Consider the following 9385-nt stretch of genomic DNA (forward strand, 5'->3'; position numbering starts at 1 on the left):
CTTGCTTTTAGCTCTTGTTTTTAATGATCTATTGTTTTTAATGTATTTCTCTTGTAAAGCACATTGAATTGCCTTGTGTATGAATGGTGCTATATAAATAAAATTGCCTTGCCTTGCCTTGAAAAGAAACTGTAAATAAACCCCAAATAATCACCAAAAAAGGGGCAAAGCAATCATAAAGAGACACAAAATTACCTGGTGGAGTCATAAAAAGACTGCAGGGAGACAAAAAACACTACAAAATTTGCACAATAACTGCAAGGAGATGCAAAACAACGCACACAAAAAGTGTCTGTGTCTGGCTCCTGGCTTCGAGTGTGCCCACAATCAGCGAGGGTGGAGTTGAGAGCATACGCCAGGTGTTGTGAATGCTGTGGCAAACATGCATGTCCAAACTGGGTAGAAGCATATGTGGTCACAAAACACCGAGCTGGAGAACAAACAATTCATTAGGTCTAAAAAGTTAATGGAGAACGGAGGATTTGGACGATTTAGATTAAGTGCCTCTGGGCTCGTTTCAACTGATTTATCAATGAACCAATACCCAACTCTGTATCCAGTCAATCTGTATCAGAGTCGGGACACACATGAGGAAACGGGACAAATTCAAGTGACAATCGACCCCGACAGTGCTTCAGATGATGAGTCATACAGTTTGTTTATTCTACCGATGCTTTGTGATTCCAAAAATTTCTACATTTGACTTCTGTAGGTGGGAATGATGTTGATTATGATATAAGGTGGCCGGTGGATGTGACCGCTGGGTTAGGTTAACGCTAGCTATGTTAGCTGCGACATGGTAACCTTGAGGAAACGTTAAGCATCTTGCATTCTTGTTCTGGTCCGACAACTTGATGGAGACAGAGGTCGAGCACATATTTGGTGTGGTGAAGTATTTTGTGTGGTTTTTTAACCTGACATTGAATGAAACGTTAGTCAAGTTCAGACAGCTCTTCACTTTCACTTTCACCGCTATCGTTAGACTCCATAAGAACAGGTCTTATCACTTTATTTGGTCTTATTGGCTCAAAAAGCATAGGCAAGTGGTTTTAACTTTGTCTGTGGTTCTTTGTATCTCATTAAAACTCTCAAACTCCATTGTATCAACACTTAATCAATTAAAACCTAGTTGAACTAATCTGTAGTACAGTGTTGTGTTCAGCGCTCGCAGTAAACAACCATCCAAGTGACGTCACCAGCTAGCTTGTTGTAAGATGGCTGCCCCCTGCTGGTGAAAACATTGAATGCAATCTAATTTTCTAGCAAATCTACGTAGCTATTGTGGTGAATGGTAAATGGACTGCACTTGTATAGTGCTTTTCTAGTCTGCCGACCAAACTGGTGGCCAAGGCTACCCTACAAGGTGCTGCCTGCTACTCAGTAACCATTTACACACACACACACCAATGGAGCGACCATCGGGAGCAATTTGGGGTTCAGTATCTTGCCCAAGGATACTTTGACATGCGAAATGGAGGAGCCAGGGATCAAACCGCAGATCTTCTGACTAGTGGACAACCCACTCTGCCTCTGAGCCAAAGCCAGTATGGTTGCGGTGTCATATGTTGTCTAAGGTCATATTGTTCAGTGTTTCATCTCCACTTTAAGCTAGGCTATAAAGGTTATGACTATGCTAACGTGGCTAACATTAGCTGTCAACAAAAACAGTCTGTGGTCTGCATCAAACACGCGATTGATTAGGTTAGATTTGCTTTGCTGTATAAAGAAAATACAGTTGTACCAGCAGGGATACAGCAATGCAAAGAGGTCGATTGCATGGGTACCACGCATGGAACGCCTGGCGGGAGCGTATCTATGTTTCCTGGGCTCTATGTTCCCTACTTAACCCTGCAAAAAAGGTTCTATGTTCCCCGCTTACACAAAAAAGGTTCTATGTTTCCCGGGTTCTATGCTGCCCGCTCAACCACGTGGGAAACATAGAACCCTTTTTGTGTAAGCGGGGAACATTGAAGCTTTTTTGCAGGGTTAAGTGGGGAACATAGAACCCAGGAAACATAGAACCCTGGGAACATAGGGATGACCCTCGCCTGGCGCTTACTTGCGGAGTGCTTGTCTGCCCGTCTATTCATTGTCGCTTCGCCTGCCTTCTGAAAAGACCTTGAGGGCAGCAGTGTTATTAATCTATAAACACCATACTGTGCAATAGTGGGACAATTTTTTCATACTTCTGATACTTAAGGTTAAATTATGCTTACATACTTTTAGCTAAGTGAAGTTTTGAGTGAGTAAAGATCTGAATACTTCTTCCACCGGCTGTCAAAGACTATAAATGTGCATAATTTCTGCGTGACTGTGACATTACTGATGTATTTTGGTTCCACAGGCTGGCTCATGCTCTGTTAGTAATGCTGCCACGGGGCCACTGCTACCTGTTTTGGACTCGCAGACAGCCGCAGGCCTTAAACTGGCAGAGGACAGCGAGGGCATCGAGTCTTTGATTAAAACAGAAGTGGAGAACACAACAGTCACTCATCAACCATACATCTCTGTCTCTCCGTAACACTCTCTGCTTCTTCATTACTGTCTGATTCCTTCGCCTACCCTCCTGTTTTGTCTTCCTGTTTACTCTCACCTTGTCCTCTCCTCTCCCTCTGCACCTCTCTCTGCTTCCTCTAACTTTCTGTCCTCCTTTCACCCTCACCTCTTGGTCCACACTTTCTTTTCACTTTAACCTCCTTTCTTTTATCCAACCTGTTCTAGTTTCACTTCCTCCCTTCTCTTCTGCTCCAGAGATCGTTTGTCTTCCATCTTTTTTCTTCGTCTCTTTTCACCTCCTGCACTTATCTATCTCTATCTGCCTCTACCACACGTTATCCCACGCCATCTTTGTTTCTCTCCCTCCCCAAATACACACAAACACACACACACACACACACACACACTCAACTCTTCCTATTAAATTAGTAATAATGTCACCATGCTCACTCCCAGGAGGCCAGTGTTATTGACTTCATTATGCAAATGTAAACCAGCCCACAGCTATATCACTGATGGGATGAGACGTATACACACACACACACACACACACACACACACACACACACGGTTTGTATGCTGCGTGTGCCGGCCAAGAAAAATTTCTTGCTGTTTCAGATAATTATGTCAACCAGTGGAGTTGATGTGTGTATTAGCATGAAATCTGCTAAATCCAACAGGCCGGGTGTTTTTTGTCTCTGAGTGACAATGTGTTATTATAGAGGACAGTACAATAGAAAAGAAAAGTGAATGCCCACAATGCAAAACCTGTATCTGACCATTTTAGATTCTTACCATCTCAGGTACTTTTAAGAAACAAAAATGTTGATGAATGTAACCATGAGTGCTATATCGTAGGCAACTGGACTTGCTTGCGTTTCTTGAAGACGTTTCGCCTCTCATCCAAGAAGCTTCTTCTCTTCTAAATGACTGGTACGGAGTTGCAGTCCAGTTGCCTATGATATAGCACTTATGATAACCATGACCTGGATGACTGAGAATCTTCACCGACAACATTGTGGCTAATGTGTAATTGATTGTAGTTGAGTTAGTTTTAGCTTAAAATACCCAATTTGGTTCCTTTAAACACGGCTGGACATGTCCTGAGCCGTCATGTAAAACCACTAGATTTTGAGGCTACAAACCTACTTGACCATGTGCCAAACTGTCATTACAAAATGTCTGCTTTTGTCTCTACAAATATGGCTGAAAACATCCTAAACTGTTATTAAAAAAACAACTTTTGTTGCTACAAAAATGATTCAACATTTCCCAAAGTTGTTAGGGTTTCAGCTCTGCCTCTCCCTTGTGTTTCCTCTCTCCCCTCCCTGGTGTCTCATGTTTGTTTTCAGTCTGTGGGTTCATCCCAGTACCTGATCTCGTATCCACATTTCCCTATGAGACGCGAAGAGTGAAGAAACAAGGAAACATGTCTTTAGAGAAATGAGACGTCCTTTGCTGTGAAGCGTCACGTGAAGCAACGTCTGTTTGTGATGACGCCGGCGGCTGATTACAGCTGGATCAAGGAGGATCAGGAAGCTTTATTAATAGCTATAGAAACTTTTAATGGAGTTTGTGTCTGCACATACACAATGATATATATATATATAATGATAAAGATACAGATACAGTTCTCAATAGCAGAGCAGCAGTGTTTTCTCTCTGTCTAACAATCACCTGCACATGAACAACAACCTGCGTTCTGTAGTTATAATCTGTCCTGTGTCCTGCTCAGAGTCACACAATGTGGCCTTCATTATCTGCATCTGTATTTAATGATATTCTGATTGTGAGTTCATTATTTAATAACCCAGAATATGATCACGGTGTCTTTGAACACTGGAAATGATTTATTAGGTCAAATGTTTCAGGAAAAATTTAGATTTGTTCAGATTTTTAACTCGATGGTGAATCAGAAAACAAAATATAAAACTTGGGAGTGACACACGCTGTCTAATCAATAACTGGTATCCCATAAGGGGGGCTGTGTCGGACGGTAAAAGACTTCCGCGAAGGCTCATGTATCCTCGCTTCCCTTCCCTCTGAAAGCCTCCTCTCTTCTCGACTCCTGAGTGCATTTAACAAATTGAAACGTCGTACAAGATGGCGAATCTCAATGGAGGATAGAGGAGTCGAGGAGGGATATTGGGATGACCCCTGTCTCTGTGTGTTTGCTGGGTGTGGCCTCCTGGTTCCCTCCTCCTGCCGATCCTCGAGTGCCAGCAGTGCCTGCTCTATCTTCAGCTCTTCTGCCTGCTCAGCTTCTCCTTCGCCATTCCCTGCCCACCTCAGCCATCATTTCACTTGAGGTGCATCACTTTTGGCCCACCTGCTTTTGTTGCTACGCCTACAGCTACAACATCCATTGTCCTCTCCTCCTCCTGATGAGAAGCTCAGCTCATGTAATCTAAACTACATCACAGGGGAATGGGGGGGTTAGTTGCTTTGAGCAAAAGACAGCTGCCAAATAAATGTCATGTTTCATTTGAACAAGTTTATTTCTATTATATCAGACTTCAAACAGAGACAGAACTGTTTTTAAAGATTCCATTCACACATTTTGAGATTTCTGGCTGCCAAAATCTAAAAAGCATTTTACATTTGGTTTGGCAATTCATTTTGTTTTCCATGCCAACTTTAACAAACATATTTGGCTGTGAGCAATCCTTCACAGGAACCAGACTGATGGGAATGCATGCCAGGTGGATGTACCCAGTACGTACCTGAGTGGCCTGTGTGCCTTCTGCACTAATTCTGGCTTTGTGGCTCAGCCAGGAAGTGATAGTCCTCTCATCTTGCCTCTGATCTGCTGGTCATGCGGTTCTTTCCGTCACACTGTCACTCGCTGGTCACGGCCGCCAAACCACGCTGTGTCTTGATTCAAGTTCACAGCCCTGGAAACGTATTGGAGAGTATACAGTAAACACACACGCACGCCTGTGCACACACACACTCTTGCAAACACAGTATTGGCAGCGGTAGGCCAGACAGATGGAAAGACAGCAGAGAGCAGGGAGGAAGTGGAAATTAAAGTCACAGTGTCAGGAAGAGCAATTAGAGCGCAGGGACTAATCTTACATGCACACTGACTTACTGAAAATTAACCAGAGGAAATAACCATGGATCATTTTTCATCTCAACATTATTTTGTCATTTTTATTATGTTTTTATTTTTAGTTATTTTAGAACAAGCAATAATTAACATAGACGACTGGGAGGATGAGACCAAAAAACTGCACTGGGCCTTTTGGGAAAGAAAAACACTATTAGCAAATATCTTTCTGTTGTGATAATAGTCTATTATATACTGATATAATAGACTATATTTATCTATTAATTGAAAATGTCATACATTGAAATATGTGGTTTAATCGTAAATTAAGTACACCGTGAATTCCATAGAGTCAAAACTGAGATGTGAGTTACTGCTAATCTACTAAACTAGGCTAGTTAGCCTTCCTGTCAGCATGGCTAGTTTAGCTATTTTTATGGGTCCATGTCATTGGTCCGACAGCCCATTGGTCCGACATCCCATTAGTCCAACGGTCCACAGTGCTGAACGGCTCCCGGCCGGTGTATTTCTGCCTTGATTATGCGCCGCGACCAGGCTCACGGCTTATGTGTTTGTCACTTTCTTTTTCATTTTAACCCACACCATGATCTTTTCCTGACCCTAACCAAGTGGTTTTTGTGTCTAAACCTAACCAGACCTTAACCACAGGGCATCATGATGATTTCGGAACAACGGGACTTCGGAACAATGGGTTTAATATGGTCGGACCAATGGGATGTCGGACCAATGGGCTGTCGGACTAATGGGCAGTTCCCATTTTTATTCACTATGGCCAGATTTAGCTGTTACATTATTTATGTGAGATTAAAGCTAATTTACCAAGATATTAGTTAATCTAAAAATTTAGCTTTAGCTATAGCCTTAGCTATCTTACTAGCAAGCTCCATGCTAGATTAATCAGGCTCCTTTGCATTCCTGCATCCTTGTGTATTTAGCTAATTCTTTGTACTTCTGTATTTCTCTGTCAAAAGAAAAATAAATTGTGTTAAAGGAAAAAAACAGTATCCACAAGATCTGGTTTAGAAATGTTTAATTCAAAATGTCATACACTGAAATATGTGGTTTAAAGGAAGCTTATGCACACCAAGTCAAAACTGAGATGTGAGTGCTGCTAATCTACTAAGCTAGGCTAGTTAGCCTACATGTTAGCATGGCTAGTTTAGCTGTTTTTATTCACGATGGCAGGATTTAGCTGCTACCTCATTTACGTGAGATTAAAACTAATTTACCAAGGTATTAGTTAATCCAAAAATTTAGCTTTAGCTACAGCTAGCTATAGCCATCTTACTAGCAAGCGCCAGGCTAGCTTTTCTTTGACTGTGTCATTGTCAACAAAATCTGGTGTCAAAATGTATAATTTAAAATTTCACATGTTGAAATATGTGATTAAAATAGCTTAAGCACACCGTGAATTCCATAAAGTCAAACTGACAGGTGAGTTACTGCTAATCTGCTAAACTAGGCTAGTTAGCCTACCTTTTAGCATGGGTAGTTTAGCTGATGGTATTCACTATGACTGGATTTAGCCATTACCTAATTTAGCTTTAGCTACAGTTAACCCTTAGCTATCTTGCTAGCAAGCTTTAAGCTAACTTAATTAGGCTCCCTTTCTTTGACTGTGTCATTTTGTATAAGCTAATTTGTTGTACAACCTACAACCTTAGAACCTAATGCCATATTGTAAACTCAATGTGAACAAATACATGAAATAATAAAAAAAATTACCATCAACCACATTTACAACATTTACTTTGTCCACCATGTTTCTGCATATATGCAGTCAGTGTTGACAAGTCGTGTACCAAAATTTCTCTCAAGTTTCTGAGTTGTTGTTTCTGCTTGAGGCATTCACCTGAATTTTTTCAGTCTGAAACACATTTTTCTGATTATTCAGACACCACATAAATGAACCATTACAGAAAGCTGAAAACAAACACAAAGCACGGTGCCTTTTAAACACCTGGGAGCCGTGTGTTGGTTTCAATAGGTGATTTATTTTTGGAAGAGGTTATGCTGTGACTAATTTATCTCCTGACTGATTGTGTAAGAGACAAATGAACAAAGAGAACTCGCTGTGTTTCCATTTGCCTGTCTGACCGACTGATTTACTGACTCACTGACTGACAGCAAATTATATAAAAACATCTATTCAACAGAGTTATTCAGGGAGATGATGCTTTACTTCAGAGTGTCTGGTCACAGGGCATTAGAAATGAGGAGCTGCGCACCAGACACTTCATGCATTTTTAACCAATCAATATCCTCTCTTCTACATCTCTTTTACCTTCTCCGCCTGTCTCTCCATTCTTTGTTTGCGGCTTCTTTTTCTCTCTCACTGTCTCTCTGCTGTTACGTTATATGTACTTTAATTATTTTCTTTGTCTCTCTGTGTTTCTTAGATTCCTCTCGAACTCCTGGTAACTTTATTTATTTGTCTGGGCTGTCTCATCTCACTCTGTCTCTAACCTTATATAGTTCTTCCTCATCTGTCTGTTGTCCTTGCCTGCTCTTTGTTTGTCTTTGCTCCAATCACTACGTCGTCTCTGCCTTCCTGTCTTGTCTCTTTTATTACATCATGAAAGACTGGGGTTGTAAACGCCATGCCCCATTTGACTAACTCTGGAAATGATCTGTCCCAGTTTACTTTGTCTTAATTAGAATAAGAACATAGTCTGTCTGAGCTTCACAGCACAGAGCCCAGAGTCAGATGTAAAGACATGCAGAGACTCAGTTTTAACATTAATACAAAAACTATTAAAGGGTTGGCTCACCAAATGAACATATTTCATATCTCCTCACTGTCTTCTTCTTGTATCTAGCCCTGCAGATAGTTTGCAGGCTTCATTTGAAGCATTGTGGCCAAATGAGCAACTTGAGCGACTTGTATCAAAGACAAATGCCGTGTCCATCGTTTTGGCACATTTTGGCTTTCCTGAAGACAACATTAAACAGAAAAAAAATCAAATATTAACACTGTGGAAAACCCTTTCAGCGACCAAATTTAATATCACCAATCTGTTTCAACACTTGGAGCACAATCACAATACCGAATATGAACAGTGCACGGCTCAAAAAAAGAAAGAGACTGCTTTAATAGTTGAGCACATTTATAGTACAGACCTTGTCAGTGAACTATGAGGACAAAAACAAAAACTAAATAATCGTTCAGTAATTGTACTCGAGGTAAAATGTTCAGTTAATTCGTGATATTGATTCGAGGTCATATCGCCCAGCCCTATGTTGATGCATTCTATTACTAGAAGCAGTCTTAAACCCCGAATAGACAGAGCACATTTTAGCAGTGTGAGGAAGCTTTTTGTAATTGTTTTCAGTGAGAGTGAAGCTGCTTTTGCTTTTCTGGACGCTTCGTGTTTTTGCAGGAGCGCCCCGATTGCTTTAAGTTGAAAAACATTCAACTCAGGGTGGAGTCAGAATTACTGCTTCATAGTTTTATGCCTCAGATTAGTGTCACCAATTCAGTATCTGACCAAACATTTCCCCCTCTGTTCCTGAGATATGATGTTGAATCATGGCAAGAAAAGTGTCTTTGCAGCAGGGGCGATTCTAGGATCAGAGGTTTAGGGGTACTGAGCACCCAGAGAGCTGCCTGGCCAGGCAAGATAAATTTCACTGTTTTGTACATTTTAACGCAATTTCATTCCCACATTTGTGAAAGAAAAGCACAACACTTTTTGGGAAAGTGTGACTAAACCATCAAATCTGATAAAGGTTATTTAAATGCTGAGCCACAGCAAAAGAGGAATGGATTGGAATCATAAAAGAAACATATCGTAACCCTAATTTCTGGGGAAGACA

This window comes from Epinephelus moara, chromosome 12 (assembly GCF_006386435.1).
Source record: "Epinephelus moara isolate mb chromosome 12, YSFRI_EMoa_1.0, whole genome shotgun sequence".
NCBI lineage: Eukaryota > Metazoa > Chordata > Actinopteri > Perciformes > Serranidae > Epinephelus > Epinephelus moara.